We start from the raw sequence: 27,666 nt of genomic DNA, 5'->3' as shown, positions 1-27,666 counted from the left end.
AGCGGGAGAGGCAAAGACAGGCCACGGGGGACGGCGCCTGCTGGGGGGTCATGGCACCAGTGACCGTCCCCCACAAACTGGGCCTCTGTCTACCAGCAATAGGTGGGGGCCTGAGAATGCTCCCAGGGAGCCCCCTGTGAAGGGGTCACCCCCAGGGAAAGGACAAAGGACATGCACAGAGAAGATGGCTGAAGAACTCAGAAAGCATCATTAGGTTAGGAGACTGGATTTACTCCTTGGGCCTCTGAGCCTCGGTTCCTCGTTGTGGGTGAGAATATGCTCCCAGGGCTATTTGAAGGCTGGATGGAATAAGGGATGTGAAAATTTTCACATAAACTGTGAAGTGCTGAGCCACGTTGGGTTTGTGGCAGGGATGGCGAACCAGGTGGAACCGAGCAGCGCCTGGCACTGGATGGCGTCAGAAAAGCCTGTGGTGAAGTGGGGCAGGGTGGGGGGAGACGCCGGGGGGAGACGCAGGGGGGGCTGCACACTGGACGCTGTGGGAAGAGAGGGCTTGTTGCCCCTGAGCCTTCCAATCCTATTTCCCCGAGTCCACCTGCATCCTGCACTTTTTCAGTCCCGTTTTGCCATCTCATGATCTTGTGGGAGAAACTGGCATCAGAGAGCTCCAAGTTCAAATCCTAGCTTCACTACTTGCAGCCATGTGACTTTTGGCAGGTGGGTTCACCCTCTGAGCCCCAGTTTCCTCATCTGCCAAATAGGAACGATAATAACAGAAGTTGCCTCCCAAGGCTGTTGGAAGGATTCACGAAGACATGAGCTCCGTCCGCATGGGCACATGGCAGCACTCCCCGATTCCCCAGGTCCTCCCCCTCCCCCGGGCCTCCTTCCCTGCTGGAGGGCTGATCCCAAAAGACCCACAGCGGCCCGCCCCTTTCAGCCCCAAGTGCTGCAAGTTCCAGAGTGAATGACTTTCAAATCTAGGAAGGAGAGCCCATCGCACACACCTTGAGCTGGGTAATTTATGAATCAAATTGTGCTCTGTCAGGGCTCCGCAGCTCAGAAATAGATGCGGTCCGACGAGGTTCAGGGAACCAGCTTCAGACACAGTTATCTTCATAGACACTGGCCACCGGTGAGCAGAACCGGCCCAGATCGCTGACCTTGAAGGGCTCCCTGAGGGCGGCAAAGCCACCCTCAGCTTGGCCCCTGCTCCTGAAGAGAGGACAGGGGTCTGCCTGGGCATCGGCAAGCCAACTGGGCAAGTTACTCAACCTCTCTGGGGCTCAGGGTCCTTCCCTTTTTAAAAAAAGGAGGGGTTTTGCTATGGCGGGGTTTTCTCAAATGTCTTTGTTTTAGTAGAAAATCCTCTGATCAGATACAATCTTGCACAAAATCCCAGTACATAAAACAGCGCAAGTCAGAGCTAGCTGCCCTGGCTGAAGCAGATGAGGAGGGGGTGCTGGAGTCCAGCATGCTCAGGGCCAACCTTACCCCAGAGGTGACCCTGGAGGTGGAATTGGGGGCTTGGGGCTTCAGGGAACCGGAAGCCCCCATGGACTCTTTCAGTTTTAGTATCCCGTGGTTCTCTGTGAGCCCTCAGCTAAGGATGCCTGACATCATGCCATCTGGGTCACATCCCAGGACCAAGAAACACTGGCTAGGCAGGCACGGTTCCTGAGGTTCAGTGAATCAACACATCTTCATCTGGACCTGATCTTTTTCAAAGAGGCACATGTCATCGTGGCTCTAACCAGGGCTAAAATCGGCATCTCTCCTTTGTGACTGTGGGCACATTACCTACTCTCTCTGGGCTTTCATTTCCTCAGCTGTAGAAGGAGAGGAACAATAATCATCTCACAGAGCTGATGTGAAGATAAAAGCAGGTAATACACCTTTTTAGGTCAGCACATAGTAGATGCTCAGTAAATATTTATCATTATAATTTGTTTTCGAGAAGGAGGGAAACTCAGCATTTGACACAGGCTATGTAATCCCTACAGTAACTTTGTTGCGGAGTAAACTAAGGTGAGGCAAAAGAACTTGTCCTAAATTACAAGACTGGTAAGCGGCTGAGCTGAGATTTGATGCCACAGCCTTTGATGTCAAAGCCTGCGTTCCTTCTCCTGCTCCTCCTGCTCCTTGCTTCTTGAAGGCCCCACCAGGAAAACTGCGGATTGTGCCAAGCCCGGTTTCCTGATGTGGGAGGGTTTCCTGGCATCTGCTCAGTGACTCAGAGCGTAACATCAAAGCAGATGTCCCTGATCGGGGAATGACTGAAGGAAAAAACTACAGATTTAGTACAAAATCCACTGGACAATGTGGAAAACAGAAAATCTTGTGTTCTACTGAAAATGAGTCAGAATCATTATGTTCATATGAAAAGATCGCAGATTTGGCCCATGGGGCAGCAGACCCCAGCTGAAAACAGGCAGGTCAGGGTTTCCCGGGGGCTGCCTCCAGAACCCGGATGCACAGACTTTAAAACAAATGTGGGAAACACTGAGGGGTTCTCTTCACTGCAGGGCTTACTGGAGTCTCTCACGAGCCAATGTGCAGTGTGACTTGCACAGGGACAAGGACGCTGTGGTGCAGTGTCTCTTTGACACATGTGCCACAGAACACTTTTTGCAAAGGCTCTCTCAAAGGGGGGTGCAAGAAACCCACAGACAAAACTGAAGGTGTAAGAAGGGCTGCTTCCTGGTGCTGGCTGGTGTGGCTCCGTGGATTGGGTGCCGGCCTGGGAACCAAAGGGTCACTGGTTCAATTCCCAGTTGGGGCACATGCCTGGGTTGTGACCCAGGTCCCCAGTTGGGGGCTTGTGAGAGGCAAGTGTTGGATGTTTCTCTTGCACATTGATGTTTCTCTCCTTCCCTTCTCCCTCCCTTGCCCTCTCTCTAAAATAAATACATGAGATCTAAACAAAGAAAAAGAAAAGAAGAATGGCAGACAGTTATACTGCGGTGGGGTCTCTGAGCATGTGAGTTAGATGCGTCCAGTATCAGAGATGGAAGATGAAAGGGTGCTTAGGGCCGTCGGGCTGGAACTTCCTCTCCCTGGGGGATGGAGGGTCAGGGATGAGGGGGAACTTGACCAGCATCGCACAGTAAGTTAGAGGCAGAGCCGGCACCAGACAGGTCAACTTCAAGTCTGGGTGCCCATCCAAGACAGTGAGATGTGGATCCCAGACCAGCGGGCGGGGGGGTCCCCTGGCAACTCTGGGGACCACAATGACACTAATTTTTACTACGGAAAGTTTCTTACACTCACAAGTGTGGAGACACGAGTACAATGAAGTCCCCACCACCCAGATTCAACAATCACCAACATTTTGCCAGTTTTGTTCATTTAAACTCACTCCCTGCCAACTTTTTTCGGGAGTTGCTGGAGCAAATCCCAGTTCATTCTTATTTTTAAAATATATTTTATTGATTATGCTATTACAGTTGTCACATTCCCCCCATTCATTCCTCTCCACCCTGCACACCCCCTCCCTCCCACATTCCCCCCCTTTAGTTCATGTCCATGGGTCATACATATAAGTTCTTTGGCTTCTACATTTCCTGTACTATTCTTACCCTCCCCCTGTCCTTTTTCTACCTACCGTCTATGCTACTTACACTCTGTATCTTTTCCCTCTCCTCTGTTGCTAACCTTCCATGTGATCTCCATTTCTGTGGTTCTGTTCCTGTTCTAGTTGTTTGCTTAGTTTGTTTTTGTTTTAGGTGTGGTTGTTAATAATTATGAGTTTGCTGTCATTTTACTATACATGTTTTTTATCTTCTTTTTCTTAGATAAGTGCCTTTAACATTTCATATAATAAGGGCTTGGTGATGATGAACTCCTTAAACTTGACCTTGTCTGAGAAGCACTTTATCTGCCCTTTCATTCTAAATGAAAGCTTCTCTGGATAGAGCAATCTTTGATGTAGGTCCTTGCCTTTCATGACTTCGAGTACTCCTTTCCAGCCCCTTCTTGCCTGTAAGGTCTCTTTTGAGAAATCGCCTGACAGTCTGATGGGAACTCCTTTGTAGGTAATAGTCTCTTTATCTCTTGTGGCTTCTAGGATCCTCTCCTTTATTTTAATCTTGGGTAATGTAATTATGATGTACCTTGGTGTGTTCCTCCTTGGGTCCAATTTGTTGGGGACCCTCTGGGCTTCCGGGACTTCCTGGAAGTCTATTTCCTTTGCCAGATTGGGGAAGTTCTCCTTTATTATTTGTTCAAATAACTTTTCCACTTGTGGCTCTTCCTCTTCCCCTCTAGTACACCTATAATTCAGATGCTGGAGTGTTTAAAGATGTCCTGGAGGTTCCTAAGCCTCTCCTCATTTTTTCGAATTCTTGTTTCTTCATTCTTTTCAGTTTGGTTGTTTCTTTCTTCCTTCTGGTCCACTCCATTAATTTGAGTCCCAGTTTCCTTCCCATCACTATTGGTTCCCTGTACATTTTCCTTTATTTCATTTAGCGTAGCCTTCATTTTTTCATTTAATTTGTGACCAAATTCAACCAATTTTATGAGTATCCCGATCACTAGTGTTTTGAATTGTGCATCTGATAGGTTGGCTATTTCTTAGTTGCTTGGTTGTATTTTTTCTGGACATTTGATCTATTCTTTTATTTGGGCCATTTTTTTTTTGTCTCGGAGCATCTGCTGCATATAAGGGGTGGAGCCCTAAGTGTTCACCTGGTCAGGTCAACCCAGTCCCTGGGTTGTGATGCTGTATGTGGGGGCAGGGTCCGAGATGGAACAATGGCACTTGCTCCGCTCTCTGCCGGATTTCAGTCCCTTGTACCATTTCCTCCAAGCAAACTGGGCCCTTCTGGTGCTGATTCCCAGGTGGGTGGGTTTTGTATTCATTCTAGGACCCCATGGGTCTCTCCAACGAACTCTCCTGTGAGGCTGGGAATCTCTCCCAGCGCCTCAACCCCCAAAAGTGTTTTCAGTTGGTGTTTTGAGGCTTTATTTCCCGGCGCTGGGACCCTGGGTTGCGGGGTCTGTCTCGCTCCCTAGTTTCATCTGGTTCATCTGTGCACTGCCCAGTCAGCCAGCCACAACTTTTTTTCTTTGCCTCCACCCCTCTCCACCCGGCCTCCGGACTCCGCCCTTCCTATTGGTCTGGATGAATGTGTCTACTTTAACTCCTTGGTTGTTGGACTTCATACAGTTCGATTTTCTGTGAGTTCTAGTTGTTTTTTTTTGAAATTGTTGTTGTCCTTCTTTCAGATGTGCGAGGAGGCACCGTGTATCTACCTATTCCTCCATCTTGGCCAGAAATCCAAAGTTCATCCCCAGTTCATTCTTAATTACTGTCTACATCTCTCTCTCTCTCTCCCTTTTATCCTCACTCGAGGACATGCTCATTGATTTTAGAGAGAGGGAAGGGAGAGGTGAGAGAGAGGGAGAGAGGCATTGATGTGTGAGAGAAGCATTGATTGGTTGCCTTTCACACAGGCCCTGACTGGGACTAAGCCAGCAACTTAAGCATGTGCCCTGACCAGGGATTGAACCCATGGTCTTTTGATTTGTGGGGTAATGACCAACTGAGCCACTCTGGCTCGAAGTGGAATTTGTATAAGGAATATAAGGCATTTCTTATAAGGAATTCTGAAATGCCTGAAACATGCCATTATTACACCAAACAAAATAAACAGTTCCTTAATGTGACCTCAAACCCTACAGACTGTATTCAAGTCCAGGGCCCCCATTTCAAAGCTGTGTTAGGGTTAGAGGCTTTAGCCCGTTCTACTCAGTCCTCAGAGACCAAGCATCTGAGATCATTGAAAATGAAAACAAAAGGTGCCTTTAACAATATCTGTAGTTCCACTTATTAAACACGAATGAAAAGAAGAACAGAGAGGATCAGAAGCAAATATGGTAAAATGTCAACAAATGTTTGCGGGAGGGTGAACGCACAGTGGGGGATGTTACGTCAGTTCCTGTACTTCTCTGAATATTAAATATCTCACACTTGCCAGTGGTCCTGGCCCTGCTTCTCTGCCCAGGGGTCCTGGACAGGGGTGATCGGGGGTGGGGAGGATGAGTGGCCGTTCCGTCCTGGCAGCCTGGCCTCCAGGATGTTCCCATCCTCTCAGCCCGAGCATTAGTCCCAGATGTCACATTATGTCCCTCGGCCCTGGCCCAGCGCCCCAAACCAAGTGGGCATTAAGAATGTTGATGAGCGAGCCCAGACAGACAGGGAGGGGTGTCCCGAGATGTTACTCTCCCCTTGGCTCATATGCACAGGAAGTTCTGCTGAGCAAGCGAGAGGCGGGAGAAAGATGTCCTTGCCTTTTCTGCCTGGGAGGAGGATGAGCAACCAAAAACTTTCCAAAGCCTTTGACTCAGAGTTCAGGGTCCTTCCAAGTGTGGCCTGGGGTCCTTCTCCATTGCAGGGGCTGGCCTGGGCTGCAGACCCCTCTCCTCTCGGCAGGAGGGCAGTGTCTCTGGGAAGCTCCGCAGCATAGCCGAAGGGATGAGCACCCTAGGGCCCCATCCACTCCAAGCTCTGTGAATAGATACTTCTAGAAGGGGAGCAAAGGATCCTGCTGGAGACAGACAGCAATTTTGGGGGGTGTTTTGCAAGCTTGAGACTCTCAGTATCCATGGAAAAGAGGACATGAGCCCTTCGTTTGTGGCAGAAGCTCTGGCACCACCGCCGCATCAGGCGAAGCCTCAGAATCTAAATACCACCTCAGCAGAAACCAGAACGGAGGTCAGTCTTTGCTCTTCAGCCCCCACCTCTGCCCAGATGTGCCCGCCTCCCTCCCAGCACTAAGCTCCAAGCAACGCCAACTGTGGCAGCCAGAGCCTGCGGCTCCCCTGTTGGAAGATGACTTACGGCTTTAATTACCGAAGACTGAGCGTGAGCCTCAGGAAGGAGCCAGCCCCACCAGGCTTGGTTCCTGCTGACAAGAGCTGCCAAGTTGGCGAGGGCATTCCTCACGGTGCCACGCTGTCCCCCACACTTTGGACGCTAACCAGGCCCTCCCTTCACTTCTGGGGTGTCTGTAGCCTGCCCTCCTGCTCTTGAGGGTGGGGTGGGGTGGGGCAGGAGTATGGATATGGTGGGGTGCGTGTGAAGAGCAGCTGAGGCCAGCCCCGGGGACAGCTTGACCTTGAGAGTTGTGGGAGAGACACGGCAGGGAGGACACGGGGCAGGGAGAGCAGGCCAGGCCAACGGGAGGCTGGGAACAATGACGACCAAGCCCTTCTAAAGGAGAACGGTGGTTGCCAGGGAAGCTGGGGGTGGTGAGGAAGAGCTGTGAGCAACTGGCAGGCAAACGGACGGAGCCTGAGATGGTTGGCATGACAAGCACCTGGGTTCTCTCTCACCTGCTCACCCGTGGCCTTCCCACTGGTCTCCCTGCTTTTCCTCTTGCTCTCTCTCCAGCCCATTCTCCACCCAGCAGATCTTTCTGTGATCTTTTAAAAGCCTCACAAAAATCAAATTACTCCATTATTACCGTCCTCCCAGAGCAAATGGAATAGTCCCAACTCTTCATTCTGGTCTGCAAGATCTCCAGGGATCTGTCCCTGCCCAGCTCTCTGAACTCACGGCCTACACCTAATCCTCTGCTCCCCATCAAGCTCTCATCTCATTAAACCCTTTTCTAATTTTCTGTTTCTTAAGTACACCCAGCTCATTCTCACCTCAGGGCCTTTGCACATGCCATTTCTGCTGCCTGGAATTCTTTTTCTCTGCAACTCCGCATGGCTGCTCAGGTGCCTCTCAGACGTGGGCCACATCACGTCTGCCCTGGGGCCTTCTCCAACCGCCTGGCTAAGGAGCTGTAGCTCAGTCATTCGCCACCACACGCCCATGTGCGTGCACACTCACACGCTCTCTTACATGTTTTATTTTCTTGCAATTACTTGTCACTCTTCCTCACTAAGCTATAAATCCCATGAGGGCCACAACTTTATCTGTCTTATTCATGGCTACATCCCTGGAAGCTGGAACACGAGGAGCGCCTAGTAAACATTTATAAATAATCAAATTAGCTCAAAATCTTTGTGTTACAAAGAGGCACAAGGAGAGCCCCCCCAAAATTCCCAGCAAGTGAGAGGCAGAGAGGTAGACCGGAAGAGACGACCTGAGTCTCCAGGACCAGGCCCCCCTTACTCTCCCTCCTCCCCTCTGCGTGGTGAGTGAGTTGCCAGGCCCTGCCACTCCCTTCCCTCAGGGACGAAAGCTCCCTTGAGAGACAGGCTCCAGGGACCACTGTGGGGCATTTTGAGGAGCCCCTCCCTGTGACAGACCTTGACAGCTTCCAGCATCTGAAGCAGCCTCAGGGCAGACAGGGAGGGGGCAGAAGTAATGAGAGGGGAGAGAACGGGGGCAGAGTAGCCAAAGGGACGAGTGAGCTTGAGGAACAGGCGCCTCCCTCACTGCTCTGGAACTCAATTTGCTCTTCGATGCCCTAGGGGGTTTGAACTGGACCTTAGCTGGGTCCCTCCAGCCTGTGACAAGTGAGCTCTAGGAAACTTGGCCCCCACTGGAGAAAGATGAAGCCGGGCAAGGGGACAGCACAGGTGATGGTGCCTGCTTTGCTCCCCGCCTCCCTGGCCCACGTTATCAATCTCCCTCCACCTGGAGAACTCCCCAGAATGAAATTCCCGTGGGCACGGGGCCTGTGATATAACAAGTCACTCACTTTGCCTGGGAAATGAAAGATGATAAGGCAGAGTTCCTGGGACAGAGGTGATCTCCATAAATCTGCCAGAGTGTGCTGGGGATTACTTTGTGGGAATAATTATCTGTCCTTCAAACAAAGACTTGACCTCAGCAACGGAATGTCTCCAACCTGCGAGGGAGGGAGCACTGGGTGGTAGGGAGGTGGGCCCCGGCCGGGAGGCAGGGCAGGGTGGGCTGCATAGAGAGCACTGCAAGATGCCAGCTCACGGCCCCTCCTACCCAGCACAGCAATCTGCCTGCCTTCCAACACTTTCTGCAACCGGACCATTTTTGACCCCTCCAACAACCAGGCCTCCCACCTGTTTCTCGTGCCAACTCAGGGCATCCCATCTCATATCCTCTCCTAGTTACACTCTTGCACAGACTTGGGGGGGCCTGATATGGATGGTAAAGTTCATGGACACTGGGCAGAATAAAGACTGGACCAGGAGACAGTTCAGCATCTGCCACTTAACCAACCACACGACCTTGAGTTTCTTGAACCCCCTCAGCTTCAGTTTACCCATCTATAAAAGGAGGGCAGCACAGGCGGGGTCTGTGCCTGACAGCTGTCACGACAATCCAGTGCGGCAGAATAGCCCCGGGGACGGCACATGCATTTCAGACTCACACAGACCTGCCACTTCCTGGCCCAGAGTGACCCTTCCTGTTACACAGCCTTTGTGAATCCGTTTCCTCATCTGTGAAATGGGGGCACCGACAGGGCTTGCTGTAAAGCATAAAGATGCCATTTCTGGAGAAGGCCCCGCAAGACATCCTCGGGTGGGATTCCACGACAGCCTAGTTGTGGGGTCACAGAGGCTTTCTGCCTTCCCTCACCCCAGGCCCATCTCTTCTCCCTGCCGAGCCCACAGTGTGCCAAGCAGAAGGCAGCATTCTTGGAGCCAGAGGAAATCAGTGCTGATCACAGGAGGGCTGCCAGAGCCAGACTCCACACCAGCCAAGCCCCAAGTAGCTATTCTGAGTCACAGGGCCATGAAGGAAAGGTGGCTGGTGTGGGCTTAGGTTCCTGGAAAAATAAGGAGTAGGGGATGGATTTCACGGGTAAAATGTGGACATTGGGTGCTCACGTCTGGGCAGAAGTGGTGGGATGGGACAGGAAGGTCCTGGATATGGGAGGTGGGGGGCCGACTGGTCGGCTTCCCTGTTCTCATGGGTAAAAGGGGAGGCCGCCCCTTCCTGTGGCATCATCCTGAACACAGATCATGTAGGTGAAGGGCACTGGCAGCTGCTCAGGCCCACGTGAGCCCCTCGGGAGAGGACGGCTTCTCTCTGGGTCTAAGGGTGACACGGGGAGGCCTGAGCGGGCCTCCAGGGTGCAGCGGCTCACATCTTGGGGTGCTGCGGACATGTGGGTTCCAGGGGATTCAGTGATCACCGTGAGGGGGGAGGGAAAGAAAAGGAGGCAGACGCTTGTGAACTTCTGAGCCAACCAGGCAGCCGAAGTCCAGAGGTGACAGTGTCGTGGGCATAGGGTGGGGGTGGCAGGGCACAGAGAGAACACAGAAGCTGAGCTGGTTGGTGAGCATGAACCTCCCCGTAAGGAGCAAAATGTCAGCTAAGCGGACAACACAAGTTGGGTCACCAGGAGAGGCCTAAGGAGGCGGTGAGTGGGAAGATAAGGTTTGGGGGGCGCTGCAGAAAGACGGATACAAGAAAGGGAAACAGCCCGACTAGGTAAACAGGATGATGCGGGCTCCTCCCTGCTGCTCCCGAGTGCCCTTGCTTCAAGAAGGTGCAATGAAAAGCAGTTACTTCCCCGAGGTGATGACAATGAACCTGGGAACAACAGCAGTTTACTGGGCACTTACTATACGACAGGCATTGTGCTAAGCACTGCCCCTCTTTGAGGCAGGTGTTTTGCCTCTATTTGCAGAAGTGAGCTGTTAAGATCTCACAGGCAGTTGAACTTGAAGCCAGGATTAAACTCAGACCTGTCTGCTCCAAAGCTCTTAGCTACTGCCTCAGTGCACCAATGCAGGAGTCGTTTCCCAAGGTGCATCTAGTAGGTCCTTTTGTCCTGTGAGTGGCACATCTCGTCACTCCAGGTTGCGTCCGTGTAGGGACAGGCTCCGTATGTCCTAACTCCTTGGCCACTGTGCCTGGAGGATGGCCAGGGGCTGAAGAAGGTGCTCTGAACTCTGGAGCAGCAAGGTGAGGACGAAACGGCCAGAGTTTCCTGGGCGTGGAGTGGGCGTAGGGTCCAGCTAAAAGTGCGGTTTGCTTCTTCAGATCTCTCGGGTCCACCTATACCTCTCCGAACTATGCTCACCTCACTGGACTTCGGATCTGACACCAAAACTGGAGCCCAGGCTGCCTGGGTCCAAATCCTCGCTCCAACATTTGCTGGCTGAGTGGCCTTGGGCAAGTTATTAATCCCTCAGCTCAGTTTCTTCATCTGCAAAGTGGGAACAATGACAGCGCCTTCCTCACTGGGGTATTATGAGGAGTAAATGAGGTAACACACGTGAGCTGCTTTTTAGGGTGGGGCCAGGCATGTGGCAATCGTCAGGGTTATTACACTGGGTTTTCCTTTTCACCCCCGCCCCCTGTACTCTCTCTCTCTTCTCCCAAAGAAGTACCCATTCCAGGATTGCTTTGCTAAATGTCCCTGTATATGCAGGTGTTGCTGTGAACGCCCACAGGTGCTGTGGATTATTTTTTACTTAATGACATGGTGTTGTGCTTTCCCATTCTATTTCTCCTATCACTCAATACTGGGTTTTAAAGATTTATCTCGTCTGCTATATGCTATTAAGTTGAATAATATGAAATTGCTGACATTCAACCATTTTGACCTATAAAATGGTGATTTCATGTGGTTTAACCTCACAGTATGTGGCTTCTAACTGATACAGAGCATTCTTTAGTGTAGGGGTGGGCAAACCTTTTTATGTAAATGGCCACAGTAAATATTTTAGACTCCAAGAGGCAAAATAGAGGACATGGTGTTCGTACTTATTTGACAAGAGAGAAAGTTAATTTCCACAGAACGTTTTGATGGAATTAGAAATATAAAAATAATTGAGCACTTTTTTGGTCATAAGGTCTATTAGGGAGAAGAACGGCACTTGGCGGCAGGGAATCATATTTCACTTAAGTGTTCAAAGACAGTGCTCACTACCACCAAACCTGCTGTGAAAACACTCATCTACAAATCCGTTCTGAGTGTGTAGCCCCATAGAAATGGGCAGGTGGGGGTCTGGCCCGGGGCGGTGTGAAGAGGGCAGATACTGCAGTCGCCATGTCTCTGATTTCTGGTCAGTTTCAGCACCTCTACATACGTCCGCTAGTCACCGGCGTCCCCATTCTGTACATACCTTTTGCCTCTTTTTCTACCGAACTCTCCAACCTTCTTACATGAACTTATAGAAATTCTTCACATTATTCAGAGCATTAGTCCCTTGCTGGTTTTAACTGTTGCAAAAATCTCCCCACATGTCATCTGTTGTTAACTTCATCTATACATCATCACCATGGCATTGGAAATCCTTTGGTGTAGATAATTTCTCATCTATGGCTGGTGCTCTTTGGGTGCTAGGAAGTCCTTTCCTACTACAAGGTCACCAAGATATACTCCGTGTTTCCTTTCAGGAGCTTTATAGTTTACCTTTCACACTGAGGCCTTTAATCCATCTGGAGTCCACCCTGGTTTATGGTATATGGCAGGGATCTCACTTTATTTTTCCCCATGTGGCAAGCTAGTTTTCCCAGTGCCAGCTCCTAAACAGGTCATTTTTCCCCATTGATTTGCAGTGCCACCTTTATCATATATCAAGTTCCCATATTTATACACGGTTCTAAGAGCTCTATTTGTCCCACTGGCCTATCTTTAAAAATGCACTAGATGGGTTACCCCAGGCTGCCCTCTCATGTCCTGGCTGCCTGGGTAACTCCGTTTCTGGCTGCAAGCGACCTACAACTTGTAGACACCACCTGTAGTGATAAGCTGGCCAACCTGCCCCCTCCAGGAAACGTGGACTTGGAAAGCCAGCATATGGGGATGGCGGACAGCTGAGACAGAAGAACCTTTCAAGGGGAGCTGTGAGGGAGAAGGGGCCGTATGGCCCTCCTGGACCTGCTGGGAACACGAGGGAGCCAGTGGGGTAGAAAGAGATGAGGGGGGTAGATGCTCAGAGAGGGGCAGGATGCGTGGTAGACAGAGTGATGGCCATTGAAGACATCCAGGTCCCAATCCTTGGAACCTCTGAATAGTACCTTATATGGCAGAAGGAACTTTGCAGATGTGGTTCATTAAACATCTTGAAAGGGGGAGATTATATGCTCCCTACACGTCATAACAAGGACCTGAAAAAGGGAGGCTGAGGGGCATCTGACTACAGAAGAGAGGGTAAGGTGACCAGGGAAAAGAGGGCTGGAGTGACGCAGCTGCAAGCCGCCGAATGCTGGCAGCCACCGCGGCTGGAGAAGACCAGAAAGGGCTTCTTCCCGGGAGACTCCAGAAGTGACCAGCCCTGCTCACAGCTTGATTTTAGCCCTTAAGACTCATTTTGGACTTCTGGCCTCCAGAACCATGAGAGGATAAATTTCTGTGGTTTGAAGCCATTGAGTTTGTCATTTTTTTTTGTTTTAATCACAGTCACAGGAAATGAAGACAGATGCCGTGAGAAAGGAGAGTGTGTTGGGCTTGCCGTCCCAGTTCCTCATCCCAGGAGGCCTGAATTGGGGTGGGGGGGTCCGCCCTGCATTCCTGCGGGAACCCCGCAGGCCCCCAGACACCCCCTTTCTCTGAGCTTCCTAAGTGCTCTTGGAAACACAGACGTCCTGAAAGAACTCACACTCCTAAGCTTGACCCCCAGGACCCTTCAAATCATCTTCCACCTGCCCTCTTCTGCGGCCTAGTTGGTTTACCCACTGCCCCTCAGACCTCTCATGAAGGCCTCCCTCGGCCTTTGCTCCCGTGGGACCCTCCTGTCCCAACTGTCCTCCCCGCCAACCCACCCATCCTTCATCCCAATGGCAGTGTCAGTACTACGGCCTTGTGGGTGCCAGCGCTCCTGCATTTCCACGGTGGCTGCATTGATGTGCTCCTATTGACTAGAGGGCTGGTATTTCCTGAGGCCGTGCCTGGTGCCCAGCCTGTTCTGAGCACTCTCTGTGTGTCGATGTGACTCTCCGGGCCCCTCCGAGCCCTGCCACCCCTCTCATTCTACAGACGAGGAAAGTCTCAGGCCGGCTCTCTCCTGTGTCCGCTGTGCCTGGTCTTCAGTCATTTGGATGCCATCCTCCCAACTTTTGCCATATTTGTATGCAACTTGGATTATTATTATTTACTATTTTTCTTTAAATTGATTTAATTTTTCTTTTTCTTAAAAAACAGATTTTATTTATTTCTTAGAAGGGAAGGGAAGGAGAAAGAAAGGGAGAGAAACATTGATGTCTGAGAGATACACTGGTCGGTTGCCTCTCATACGCTCCCAACTGGGGACCTGGCCTGCAACCCTGCATGTGCCCTGACTGGGAATCAAACCAGCAACCTTTCAGTTTGTAGCTGGTACTCAACCCAGGGCATTCAATTTTTTCTTTTAAACATCATTATAAAAGAATGTGTTTAAGAGAGAATGAGCCAAAGGGAAAACCAGTTCATTGGCCATAAATAACAGTAACTGTAAAATAGATAAAATAAACCTATCTGGTTAGATTTCAGCTGTACCGGCTTTGCATCTGAAGGCTCCGGCCATCTCATTTTTGTTGAATGGGGAGTGAGCCGGGGGTAGAGAGGTGTTAAAAGTGTCAGTGCCCCAGGGGCCTTCTCCCTGGACAAACTAACAGACAGAAATTCTGAAAGAGCACTGAGGCGGGAATTGCCCTCTCATGGTGTGACTTGATGTTATTTCATGCCCCACCCATGAGTCACTTAGAATCGTTCCTCTGGGAATCCATGTCTGGGTGCAGCTGCTGCCCTGGCCCCAGTTCTGCCCCCAGCACGCAGCTCCTCTGGCCTCTGAGGACTTACTGAAAGCACTGGCCGTTCAGCAAACGCTGTGTGGGCGGATGGGCAACTTTTCCCATGCTAACTTCCCCAGCAAGTCCTCAATCTTCTCCAAGGACTGGTTTTCCATTTCCAACTTCCATTCTAGAGGCTGTCTCCCCGAGACCACCAAGTGTGGAAGCTGGCCCATCGAGACCTCGATAGGCATCCACTGTCTCAAATGGGCAACTTTTCTGTCTCTGCGATGTCTAAGAGGATCAACAGCATCCCAGGACTCAAGTTCTCACTTGCAAAGTGCTTCCTGGAGCCTCAACTACATTGCTCTTGTGGACATTTAAGACTCCCACTGTTGTTATGAAGAAAAACCAGTCACTGGTTCCTTTAAAATAACCCTTGCCCTGCTGGACGTTGTCATGAAGTACCCTTCAGCCTCTGCTTTCGCTGATTCAATAGCGCTTCACTGCTGCGTTCCTTTAGTGTGGGGCCCTTGTGTACTGGCAGCAGGAGGGCCAGGAGGGGCAGTAGCTGGGAGACAGAGGCAGCATGATTGCACCCTACTTCCCTACAAACGGAACTCCCTGGGGGTGGGCGTGGGAGGGGGATGGAGCAGAGCCCAGCAGAATAAGACTATGAGCAATAAATTATTCTGTGCTGGAATGTTTGTTCACTTCAATCAATGTCTGCAAAATATCTGCCCTGAAATCTGTTTCCAGGATATTGGTCAAATATTTGAATGGTGTGACCAGTTAATTGACTCAGGCAGAGCACTTGACAGAGAGGCAGAGGGAGGGACTGTGGGGTATGGAAAGACAGCGGAGCCCAGAGCCGGGTCTGGTGGCTCCCAAACCCAGGTGGTACCATCCAGACCTCGGGGCAGGGAGAAGGGAGAGGCCAGGGGCACTGGACAGGTATGGGTTCAGGAGCCAACCTGCTCACCTCCCTCCAGTCATGTGACCCTGCACAAATGGGACTCAGTTTCCTCACTGGGGAAACAGGTCACAGTGGTAGTATTGAGTGCATGCAGTTAATGGGGAGATTCAAGGGTTGATGCAAGTGGAAGCATTTTGAACTGTCCCTAAACCCAAGAAGCGTGAGCTCCTTTCACTGTGTCATTGCTACTCCTCAGTCTGACGGCTGAAGCTTCCCAGTGGGCCTCACACTGCAGCGGGGCTGGAGAGGGACCCCTGAACGTGCACTCACACTGCCCTGCAGCTGGCGACTCCTCCTTCCTCGTGGTCCTTCCAGTCAGCCCTTGGGGCTGCCTTTCCTTTCCTACGTGTGAATTAGTTGTGCAGTTGGGTTCTTCCTGGGACCTAGACTGGACATGTCCAGTGGACTGGTGGGTGGGTTTTCAGGGGCTGACATTTTGGCTAAAAGAAAGGTCCCTTCTCTTTCTTGTTTTAAATTGCTTTGAAACATGGGTTCTGTAAGAGAGTTTGGGGTAGGCAGGGTGGCATGGTGTCCTCGTGGCCTTGTCTAAGCCCTACTGAGAGAAAGACTACAGGCCGGAGCTGGTACAGAGAGCAAGACACCCCACTTCTGCCCACGATCCATTCCAATCCAGAGTCACGGAGTGTCCAGGGATGCTGAGTCATTCCAGGGGCTGTGGAGGGGCCCAGGTGACTCACCTACCTCCAGTGGTTTGGTATAGGGGACACCCACAGGGGTCAGGGGCAAAAGACCCGGTCAGTTAACTAGCACATGGGAATCGCCTCCCTGCCCGCCCCACAGAGACCCCGGAAGCACCTGGAGAAGTCTCAGGCTGTGCAGGCAGTGGGGACAGGCATGAGCTGCAGACATTTGTGTTTTCAGATTCCATTACCACCTACATGCTGAGGAACCCTAGGATCTTATATGTGCTGGTCATCAACCAGACCATAATTTAATTATTTAAAATTTAAAAAATTATTGCTTTGAGAGAGAAACACCAGTCTGTTGTTCTACTTATCTATGCATTCACTGCTGGCTTCTTGTACGTGTCCTGACTGGGGATCAAACCCAAAACCTTGGTGTATTGGGACGATGCTATAACCAACTGAATTACCAGGCCATGGCCCAGACCGTGATTTGTTTTTTAGATAAACTCTCCTAACATTCCCACTCTACAGATGAGGAGACGGAGACACAGCCAGGAGAAATGCCCTACTCGAGGTCACCTGGACTGGAGCCAGGCTGGCCATGAGAAGGGGGTGTGACTGAGGCCTCTCCCACGATTTCTGTCTCCCCAGGGTGCCTTGCCCACAGCGGGCACATGATGGATACCGATGACAAGGAAACGCTGACAGAAATGTAGGTGCAGATGTCAACAGTTTTTTGTTCCCCCTGGGAAGTCATGAATCAGAGCTGTGTGGGGCGGGAGGTGGCCGATGGGCTGAGCTAGTGGAACTCCATCTGCTTCTCGACGCTCTCTGCAGGGCACCCCGGGGTGTCTCCCTCCTGTGCCCCCACCCTGTCCTCTCCTCCTCTTTCCTGCTCCAGCTGAGTCGAGCTCAGAGAGTCACGGAAACAGCCGTGTGGGGTTGTGGGCGACTTCAAGCTTAATATCTTTGTTACCATATTGCAAAAGGGCATGCCTAAGACGGCGCCTTACGCTTAATCTTTCTCTTTTATTGCTTTTTCTCTTGTATGATTTAACCTTGCACTGGGTATCAAGCTAGATAAATAAAAACTTTTATCTCAGATTAGCCCCAGCTGGGGGCTGCCTTGGAAGCTGAGCAGTCATCCAGAGTGTCAGATGAAAAAGGGAACTAGGAGTCTGAGCTGTTCTGGGGGGCTCAACTCAGGGCCAGAGCCCCCCAAAATATCTGAGACCTTTTCTGAGGTGGGAGGGACAAAATCTCCACCCATATCTGCAGCCCAGGGAGGCTGAGGCAGGTGACCGAAACCTGCCTGGACCAGCCAGTGTTCCCGACCTGCTTCCTGAAGCTCCTCACCCCCGTTACCTTCTCCCCACCCTGGTAGCTCCTTCCCGATCCTCCACACAGTCTGCAAACACTGTCTTTGCTGACTTCTCTCTCTTCCCCACCAGACTGTGAGCTCCATGAGGGCAGTGAGAGTGGCCTTCCCATCACAGTTGGTCCCAGGGTCCAGCGTGGGGCCTGGTACTCAGTAGACACTCAATATTTGTTAGTTAATTAAAGGAATGGCGGCATGACTGAATAAACACACCCCAGGGTTCCAGTCTGGCACGTAGACCATGGGTTGACATAAACTGTTTGGTTTCTCAGGCTGAATATCTGGAGTTGAATCCTGTGCCCACCACTTAGGAGCCCTGTGACCCTAAGCACGTCTCATGAGCTTTGTGAGTTTTAGCTTCTTTATCTGTGACGTGACTCCAGCCAGCCACATTCTGGGATTACGGTGGGGGTGAGAGATGATGTAGTAGGCCAGGGCAAACTCGCACATGTATTCAGAGACACACATGCGTGATGGTCATAGCACAGTATGTAATAGCAAAAATCCACCCGTACACCCATGGACAGAAAAATGGATTATCTGTAGTATTTTTATACAATGGAATAATATGTAGTAACAAAAATGAACAAATGATACCTATACCAAAAACATATGGATGAATCTAGGATATATAATATTCTCCAGGAGACTATGCATAACATGGTATTTGTAAAATAAAGTTCAGATCCCTGACTGGTGTGGCTCAGTGAGTTGGGCATTGTCCCTTGAGCCAAAATGTCACTGGTTCGATTCCCAGTCAGCGTACATGCCTGGGTTGTGGGCCAGTCCCCCCACTGGGGGCATTTGAAAGGCAGCCGATCGATGTTGCCCTTATACATCGATGTTTCTCTCCCTCTCTTTCTCCCTCCCTTCCCCTCTCTAAAAATAAATAAAGACTTAAAAAAAATAAAGTTCAGAGACAATTAAATCTAAGCAATATGTGATCCATATATATATATAATATTTTTAAAAGAGAATAAAAAATGTTAGATTCTAAAAGATATGGCGATGTAGATGGGGAGGTGGGGGATGGGCTGGAGGAGGCCCCGGGCAGATGTAAGGTATGGACGATGGTCTGGCTCTTGGGTTGGCTGGTGGGTTCACAGGTGTCCACAATATACTTAAAAATTAATAGTGAAACTAAAAAGGGCCACACATGGACCAATGTTGATTGTGAGCTGAGAATTATATGTAAATCGGGCCTGTGTGCCTGAGGTATGCTAACCAAGGAGAAAAAGAGAAAACACAAAATAAATGGTGGCCAAGTTCATAATTCTCCATAGAGTTTAAGGCCCTGGGAAATCCAACACAAAGCAATCATATTACACGTGAGAAAAAAGTGTAAAAGAGCCGACTTTTCAAATAAGACAAATGCCGGCTGACATAGGGAAGCCAGACTAGAACTCCCCTGCCAAGTAACTTTGGCCATGACTATCTAACAGCACCCAGGCACACCTGAAGAGGCCCGGCTCCCTGAGCGGAGCTGTGGTCCTTCCCCTGCCCACCTCGGGATGTGGATGCAAGGTGTAGCAGAAGAGGGTCTAGTTGGACCTAATGGGGAAGTCTCGGGGCCCATAGGGTACCCAGGAGGCTATCCAGTGTTATAAGCAAGGGACAGAGACTCCTGCCCATGAAGAGGGAGCGGGAGAGAGGAGATGCAGAAAGGGAGGGTCTCCATCCGTGCGGCAGGGAGACCTCTTCAAAGTCTACTGACCACTGTGACTCAAGGGAAAGAAGTGAGAGGGAAGCCACGGCTACCGGGACAGGCCATCATTAAAGGAGGGAGGAGGAACACAGAGCAAGACTCTCTGGCTTGTCACCAGGGCGTGCAGAGGAGAGTGCTGGGGGAGCAGGAGGGAAGCTGAGAGGAGGGAGAGGATAAGGGGGAATGAAGGGCAGGCTTTCTGGTGGCTCATCACGAGGAATGTAGTGTTGGTGTGATATTTCACTTCTGTTTCGATATGGTGGTGGGAGGCAACTCTAAATAATATGCCAGCGTATTTGCATAATTAAAATTGAAAAACCCTCGGGAGGCACCGTCCCTAGATATTTTGGAAAGAAGAGAGCCGTGACATGTAATGGGATAAGGACACATACATGCCTGCTCTGAATAGAAGGCCTGTCGACTGCTGGTGGCAGCTGGAGGGCTGGGTAAGAGGGGCTCGGCAGCCCGTCCAGGCTCAGAGGAAAAGTGTGCTCGGATCGGTTAGTGATGTCTGCCTTGGAATGGGACTGGGGAGTTCTGGCACATGTGCTCACACGGGTCTAGGCGGTCACAGGTATGAATAGACTGGCTTTCCTTATGAATATGTCCCTTTCTGCCCAGGCCACCACCAGGACCCCAGAAACCTAGATTCAGAAGTTAGAATCTTCTTAGTCTCCTCTTTTCCGTGTTCTACCTATGTCCAGCGTGTCACCAGAGCCTGCCGACTTTCCTCCTGTCCACCTCCACCTAGACCCCTGTAGCCTGCCCCCCGAATGGTCCCCTGGCCTGTCAGCAGACTGCCCTCATTCCAGTGCCGCCTCTCCCAGTCATCCCGAAGTCCCGCCAGGTGAACTTCTGATGACCCGTGTTCACCCTCCCCAGCACCAACCCCGCTCAAGAACCACTTCTTTCGCCTTCTGTGCCCTCCACCAACTAACTGGCCCCGCCACCGCACTCCATCTGCCCTTAATCGCTCCCCGGCCACCTCTGGGCTCTGGCCAGGTGGGCCACTCCCCGCTGTGCCCAGCCAGGTGCCCTGAGGCTTCTGGGGCTTTCGGGCACCCACTGTGCGATCCCCCAAGAGCTCTGGTGTGCAGTGCAGATAGCTAAAGCATGTCCGCCTTCCCCTGAGTTTCCAGTCCTCCAGGGGGAGAAAAATGCCAAGCATCTCAATCACCAGGGCTTTGATGTGTTTCGAACGATGGTCTCCTACGATAGCTGCCCCCCACCGGGCCATGGCTGAGGGCCCGATTCAGTTATTGCTATGTGTGGGGGCGCGCTGTGCAAGTCTGACTGTATCTGATTATTCTCCTCTCCTTACACACTCACACACATACACACACGCACACACACACACACAGGCACCTTCACACACGCAGCCTTCACTTCAAAGCCCTCAGTGCGCTTTCAAGGAACTGCCTCACTTGGAGGCACGAAAAGTAAAATCCAGAGAGCGGAGGGCAAGGGCTTTGTCCTTCACTCACAGAGCCGGGCAGGGTCCCCCGGGGGCTGCTGGTGGTAAAAGCACCACTGTCAACGGGGGAGTGAGGCGCTGGGCCCGGATGCCGCCCACCCGTCTTTATTCTCCGCCTTTTCTTCCCTATGCCCCTCCCCCACGCTTTGAGACACTTCCCTAACCACCGGCCTGAAAGTTCAATACCGCAGGTAGAACATATCTGTATGTTTATCTATGCTCTTTACACATAAAAGTCTAAAGTAAGATATTTCTAAGTAAGTAAGATACTTCTAAGTAAGAAGAGTAAGCTATTTCTCACCCTTCAGAACCAGTTCCTGCCCCCTGGGGAGTGAGTTGTCCCCCCCCCCCCATTAAGAACACATGTTCCTCCAGACCAGCGTTTCTGAAAGTGTGGTCCCCAGGCCAGCAGCGGCAGCATCACCTGGGCCCCACCGGTAGGTTGAGGGTCGGGTGCAAAGTTTTTCTTTTCTAGTAATTCCCAGGTGACACCAATGCTGCTGGTCCAGGGACCACAGTTAGTGACCTGTTGTTGTCATGGATGGGGTGTGTTTTGGAGCCAGAGAGGTGTGGGTTCAAATCCCTGCTTTTCTGCTTGGTAGCTGAGACCCTTGGCCAATCCGTGTAAACCCTCTGAGCCATGCTTTCCTTTTCTACAACAGGGAGTGGCAGTTCCCCTTGGACCCTTCTGTAGGGAGAAATGTGTTCAGCCAGCGCCTGGCACACAGGCACTCAGTAAAGGGGTTCCTTCCTTCCACCCGCCCCCCAGGGACGGCGCAGAGCACAGAAGGCTGGGAGCGGGGTCAGATGGGGCATGGGATGGGGGCTACATGGCTTGGCTGATGGCAGAGGTCAGGCCTCCTAAGCCGGCAAAAAGGCCAGTGGGGTGACGTCATGGGGACTGTCGGGCAGGACCAAGCAGGAAGTGCTAGCGCAGGTGTGGGCTCGTTCACCAAACCTTCCACCTCGGTGGCAAGGGCCCTTCTGGCCCTAGAGAGGGGTCCGGAGCATCGACTGAGAGAGGAGGGGAACTGGATGACAGAGCTCCTCAGTCTAGTATCTGTGGAAAGTGACAGCGCCACTGACACGGGGAAAGGATTTCACATCAGAACCACCTGGAGGGCTTGCTGTGGGCAGTGCTGTTTCCTAGGCCCCACTCCCGAGTGTCTGACTCCGGGGCTCTGGGTGGCACCCGAGGAATCATGGGTCTGACAGGTGCCCAGGTGGTGCTGCTGCTGCACAGTCTCTGGTAGGCGGGGTCCCTGCGCAGGTGACTGGGGACAGATGAAAAGCCCTGTGCTTGTAGGAGGATGATGGTGGCTGGAATCCCCGGCTGTGGTGGGAGAGAGGCAACCGAGAGAGGCTGCAACCAGGGCTCCTGGCCCCCTGGGTGAGCCTGGCTTGGCCACACAGGAGAGGGGCCGTGGTCAGCAATATAGACTTCTGACAGCAGGACACACGCTTGATTTCATCCCGATAAGCTGAAGGCAGGAGGGAAAATGGCCGGCAATGCTGAGGGCTTCCTGTGCGCCCGCCTGGGTAGACGCTCACCCAAGGCTGCACACTTTATGTAATGGTTTCAACTACTTTTATTTTTACAACTCTGTGATAATGGGACCGGTGGCCCCAGGTAAAAAATGGGGACATTGATGCCTCTAAAGTTTCAATCAACTCACTCAAGGTTGCTTTGCTGAGGAGAGAGGAGCCTTCTCTGAAACAACTCGCAGCCGCAAGTCAAACTGAGCAGCCGTCCTGACCAAGAGGGCCCGAAAGGCATCTCCGCCAAGGGTCCCACTGGTGACATCCTGTCCGCCTGGCCTCCGCACTCTCCATAGGCTCTGTCTGTCTCTGTTCCCCCACGGTGATGCCAGCAGGGACAGGACACTAAGCGCAGCCTCCCTGCTGGCCGGCTTGCTCCCTCCTGCCCTCCTGCAACACGCTGGCTCCAGTGTGACAGAGCTTCACACCAGCTCCTCTGACGACATCCCTTCCCTGCTGCACTGGCTCCCCTGCTGCCCTCAGGACCAGGCCAGGCACTGTCCAAGCTGGGCATTCATTCCACAGCCAGCAGGGCCTGGCCCTACCTCCTTTTGTGGCCTCCTCTGTCCCCAGCTTCCCACGAATGCTGCGCCTGTCCTCGATAAACTGCTGCAGATCTATGAATGTGCCATGCTCTCTCCTACTCCCGGATTTTGTACACTGTTACTTCTGCCGACAACAGATCCTCCATCCACCACTCCTGGCTCGTCCCAGCTCACCAGTTGGTGGGTTGGCTTAGATGCTCTGTGAGTCGCCCCCGCCCTCTGTGATGACTGGGGGAGGCACCCCCTTACTTCTCTTAACGTATATTTTCTAGTGCACACACAGGTAGAGAGAACAGTCTAATGGACCCCCGGGGAGCCATCACTCTAAGTCAACAACTATCAACACAGCCCACGCTTCTCTTCATAGTGCCCCACCCACCAGGGCATCGTAGCCTGTCTCCCCTGCTGCATTGCAAGGTGCTGAGGCTGAGGCAGTGCCCCTCCCTCCCCAGCCCTCAGGACACTGGCACAGGTGTTGGCCCAGAGAAGACCTTCACTCTGCTGTGGGGGAATATTAGGGGTCCCCACTTGTCTAGCAATTACTGTAAATTCAGGCATTCTTCTAAGCGCCGATGCATTCTGGTTCACTGAATTCTTATAGTGTCCCTGTGAGGCACCGGCTATTGTCCCCTCCGTTTCCAGGCTGGAGCCCTCACGCTCGGGCTGCACAGCTGGTCAATGGCAGAGGCAAGCCAAGCCAGTCTAAGTCAGGGATGGAGCCGCCCGTGGAAACAGGATGGGAGCCACAGGTGTCATTTTAAGTCCTCTAGTAGCCACGTTAAAAGAAGAAATAAAAAGGTGAATTAATTTTAATAATATGTTCTATTTAGTGCAGTATATCTAAGAGATCATTTCAACATGTCATCAATACAAGACGTTTTTAATGAGATATTTTATAATCTGTTTCCTAAGTCTTCAAACTCCTGTGGGCTACATTCGCAGCTCATCTCAATTCAGAGCTGTCCAGTGCTCACAGCAACCACAGTGGCCAGCACAGCTGGCGGTCACCTCCCCGGACAGTGCTCTCAGAGCCTGCACCCTCGGCCACTTCTCTACCTAAATGAGCGAAGGAGGAAATGAGTGACTACGACTCCCAAAGACGCCTGGCCTCGGTATTTCCTTGATAATTGATAATGCTTAACATTTTATGGCCCTTTAGAGTCCCTCTGGCACCATCTTATCTGCCATGGGGACTATTAACCCTGTTCGCTGGGTGAGAATTATGGCATTAAGAGGGATCGAGTGCCTTGCTCAGACACACTCCTGCAGGCGGCGGAGGTGGGCCTCAGACTCGCAACTCTGGACTCTGAGTCCAGTGCTCTGAGGTGAAGTGCAGTGTGGCTGCGTCTCAAAGCAGGGCTGTTTGTTTGGCAGAGGAGGGTATCTCCTCAGATCACAGGCCGGGCTGGCTGTTGGGGACACGAGGCCACAGAACCCTGTTCTGGCTGGGCCCTGGAGGAAGTGGTGCCCTTGGAGAGTGGCAGGACAGGCAGAGGCCCAGGGAGAGTACGGGGCTCCTGCCAGGCGCTCTATGGGAAAGAGCTTTGTCATTCTTCAGTCTCAGTTTGGCCACAAGAGGCTGAGAACAAATTGATGGCAATGAAGCCATAACTTACCTCTGAAGGCCTCTTTGTTCCTGGCAAAACAGAGGGGTCATTAGTAATGGGGAAAGCACCGGCGTGCGGACATAAATCCCCCAGCTGCAGGGCTGATAAACAGCACCAAGGGGACGGGGCCTGGGGGAGCGGGCAGGTTAGCTGTGTGCGTGGATCATTGCGATGCAGGCCTGCACCCATCCACACGCAAACTCAGTTGCCCCTGCCCAGGCGCTGGAAGCAGCTGGAGACTTGGTCACCCACAGCAGCCCTAAGGACTTGAATCTGGCTCTGGGAGCCCCTGGGAGCTCCAAGGAAAAGGGTCCCAGAGCACCTAGGGCTGGAACAGGGCCGCAGGGCACTCAGGCCTAGCTTGGGGCAGTCAGCATGAAGGTGCCCTGTGGGCATTCCTTCTTTCTGCTTCAAGCCAAACGGGAACTGGCCAAACCTCCCAAGAAAGGGCTGGGACTTAACGTCCCCAAAGACACAGGTGTGTGAGGCCAGACCCTTGGCAAACAGTATTCTTTACAGTGGTGTCTATGTTGACCGAGGGAAACGGAGACAAGGCCAAGGCCCAGCCTGCCGTCTACCCGCTCCCCTGGGGCCTCTGCCCCCCGGCCCATAGGCTCACCCGAAGGCCGGCTTGCAGGGGGACTATGCCGGTCCGGGGCCAGGGAAGAAGGGCAGGCAGGAACAGGGGGGCGGGCAACCAGGTGAGCCGGGTGCTGAGGATGGGCAGGGAGAAAAAGACAAGGATTGACTGCCCTTTCCTCAAGCCGTCTGACAGGGTTTGGGTGGGACCAAGTAGTGACAAACACAAGGACACAGAGGCCACCCTGTGCCTGAGGTCCAAGCGCTGTCTTACCAGGGACGGCCAGCATGTGACATAGGTTTGGCCCCCTCCCTCTGCACCCATAGCAGGTCCTGGCCACTGAATACAGCGCTGAACCTGCCTGGATGCATGGTCCTCTTCAGACAGCCATTACCAATCAATCAAAGCTGGCATGTGAGAGGAAACCCATTTGTCATCCTTTCCAAAACCCCCAAGGCACATCTGTGCTGGCAGTGGGAATCCTATAAAGCTATGAGAAGTGCTCCAGGACTTCCAGAAGTTTCTGCCTCCTGCCCCCCGCCCTCACACACATCCCCTACCTGTAGTTTCACATCCTGAGTCTCCCTTCTCATCCCGTTGTTTGTGCTTGGAACTGGGCCCAGGAGAGGAAGTCCCTGGAAACTCACAGAACTTGCCACAGGCAACTTCTGATTCTAAGCTCCTAGCCCAGCCCAGCCTCCAGGGGCTCAGTGGCTCCACCCTCTAAGAGGGTGAGAAGGAGGAGTTGGTTGGGGCCATTTTTTAATTTGAAAAAATTTAAATATGTTTATTGATTTTAGAGAGAGAGACAGAGAGAGAAATATTGATGTGAGAGAGCACAATTGGTTGGTTGCTTCCCTTATGCTCCCCGATGGAGGATTGAACCCACAACCTAAGTATGTGTCCTGACCGGGAATCTAGCCCCCACCTTTTGGTGCGGGACAATGCTCCAACCAACAGAGCCACACGGGCCAGGGCAGGCTGTGACCATCTTTGAAAGCTAGAGAGGACCTGGGGCTCTGGGGCATTCAACCTGGCACTCAGCAGGGACCTGAAATTGGCCAGTGCCCCGCAGGGTGGCCTCCCGGAGTCACTGCAGGAATTTCCAGCCTGTCCACGACCTCAGGCCAAGCCCTGGCTCCCCGCCGAAAGGCAATGAGATGAAGAGACAATCCCCTACTCAGCCAGATGTCCCCTTCACTGCTGCTCCCTTATTCTGGCGCCCGACTCCATCATCACGAGGGCTCACTGGTATTCCCTCCAATCTCCAGCGTAAGGTCCTTGTCACCAGGAGGTACTTGCTTTACTTCCTAGTTTGAAAAATTCATGGAGTCTATGGCCATACCACCCTGAACAAGCCCAGTCTCGTCTGAAAAATTCATGGAGACCAGCAGCTGCCTGCCAGAAGAGGGCCTGACTCCCAGGGAACTCTGCCTCCTGCAGACCCTTCCTAGGACCGGCTTGCCCACATCCTGGCCTAAGGCCCACCTGCATCTGAACTGCCTGGGGCGCAGTGAGAAAGGACGGTGTGTGCCTGGTCACCGCCCCAGTCCTACAGAATGAGACTCTGTCAGTGCAAGGACTCTGCATTTTTGGTAAGAGCCCCCAACAATTCCTGGGCTTACTAGAGTTTGAAAACCCACTATCCCAGGGTAACAGTCACTTACACATTCATTCCAGAAGTTCACGTTGGCGTTTACTCTCTGCCGGTATCAGAATGGGGAAGCAGAGTGGGGGAGCAGAGGCCCAAGCCCATGCAGCTGCTGCTCTGCACATGGGCGGGGCTGGCACTTGCTCTGGGCCCCGGGTATCCTGGGTCTAAAGGCACAGTGATAGGCATGCTGGCAGCTATGGATCGCATGAGCCCATAATTCCCCCAGCTTACTGCATTTCCAAGGATGTAAGGGGTCTCCCTCCCACCAGCAAACCACCAGCTTCCCAAGGGTATTGCCAGCTGTGAGCAGTAATAATAACAACAGCATCTAACATGGAATACCTCACACACATTAATTAAGCTCTTAACATGTGTTGTCTTCTGACTTCAGAACAACTTGAAGTAGGTACTCTCATTGCTCCCATTTAACGGATGAGAAGCTGAGGTATAGAGGCCCACCCTGGAAACATACTCAGTGTTCTTGATCACTACACCTTGGCATCTTTTGAGCTTTGGGGAGAAAATGCCCTGGAAATGCCATTCCCTACTCTTGGGGGTGTGGGAGAGATGGGCTCCGGCCTGGTGGCCTTCCATCGTTTTGGCCATCAGCCTGGCCAGCCCAGATGTGCCAGGCCAACCCTTCCCTGACTGGGGGCAGGAGGACAGGGACCAACCCAGCTTCTACATCGATGTCTCAGCAGCTCCGTGCCGCAAAGTCACCCAGCCCTGGACAGTCAAATGGAGCTGCTCCTTCAATCAGTCTGTGTGCTGAAACACCACTTAGAACTTTCCTTGTAGTTGGTCATCACTCTGCTCAACCAAGAGATCGGGGGTGGAAGAGGTGTGCCTTCCCCGCTCAGTTCTAGACTGCACAGACATTTCAAATGGCCAGAAATGTGAAAAGAATGTGAAACCAGCCAAAGTTGCAGTTCTATTTATTCTAAAATGTCAAAACTGCTACTTTTTAATCAAGCAAGAAAAGAAAAACAAAGAGA

At 52.0% G+C, this 27,666-nt stretch overlaps 1 protein-coding gene across 1 annotated transcript in view; it reads right to left on the bottom strand.

Moving 5' to 3' along the window:
• CDH23 (cadherin related 23) overlaps window positions 1-27,666 on the bottom strand; it is a 416,092-nt gene that overhangs the window by 202,513 nt on the left and 185,913 nt on the right. The gene's annotated exons all lie outside the window — the stretch shown is intronic.

The sequence above is a fragment of the Artibeus jamaicensis genome, unplaced genomic scaffold (assembly GCF_021234435.1).
Source record: "Artibeus jamaicensis isolate MK-2021 breed Jamaican fruit bat unplaced genomic scaffold, CSHL_Jam_final contig_332, whole genome shotgun sequence".
In the NCBI taxonomy this organism is placed as follows: Eukaryota; Metazoa; Chordata; class Mammalia; order Chiroptera; family Phyllostomidae; genus Artibeus; species Artibeus jamaicensis.
The sequence above is the reverse complement of the archived record's forward strand: the minus strand, read 5'-3'. Positions and strand labels throughout refer to the sequence as shown.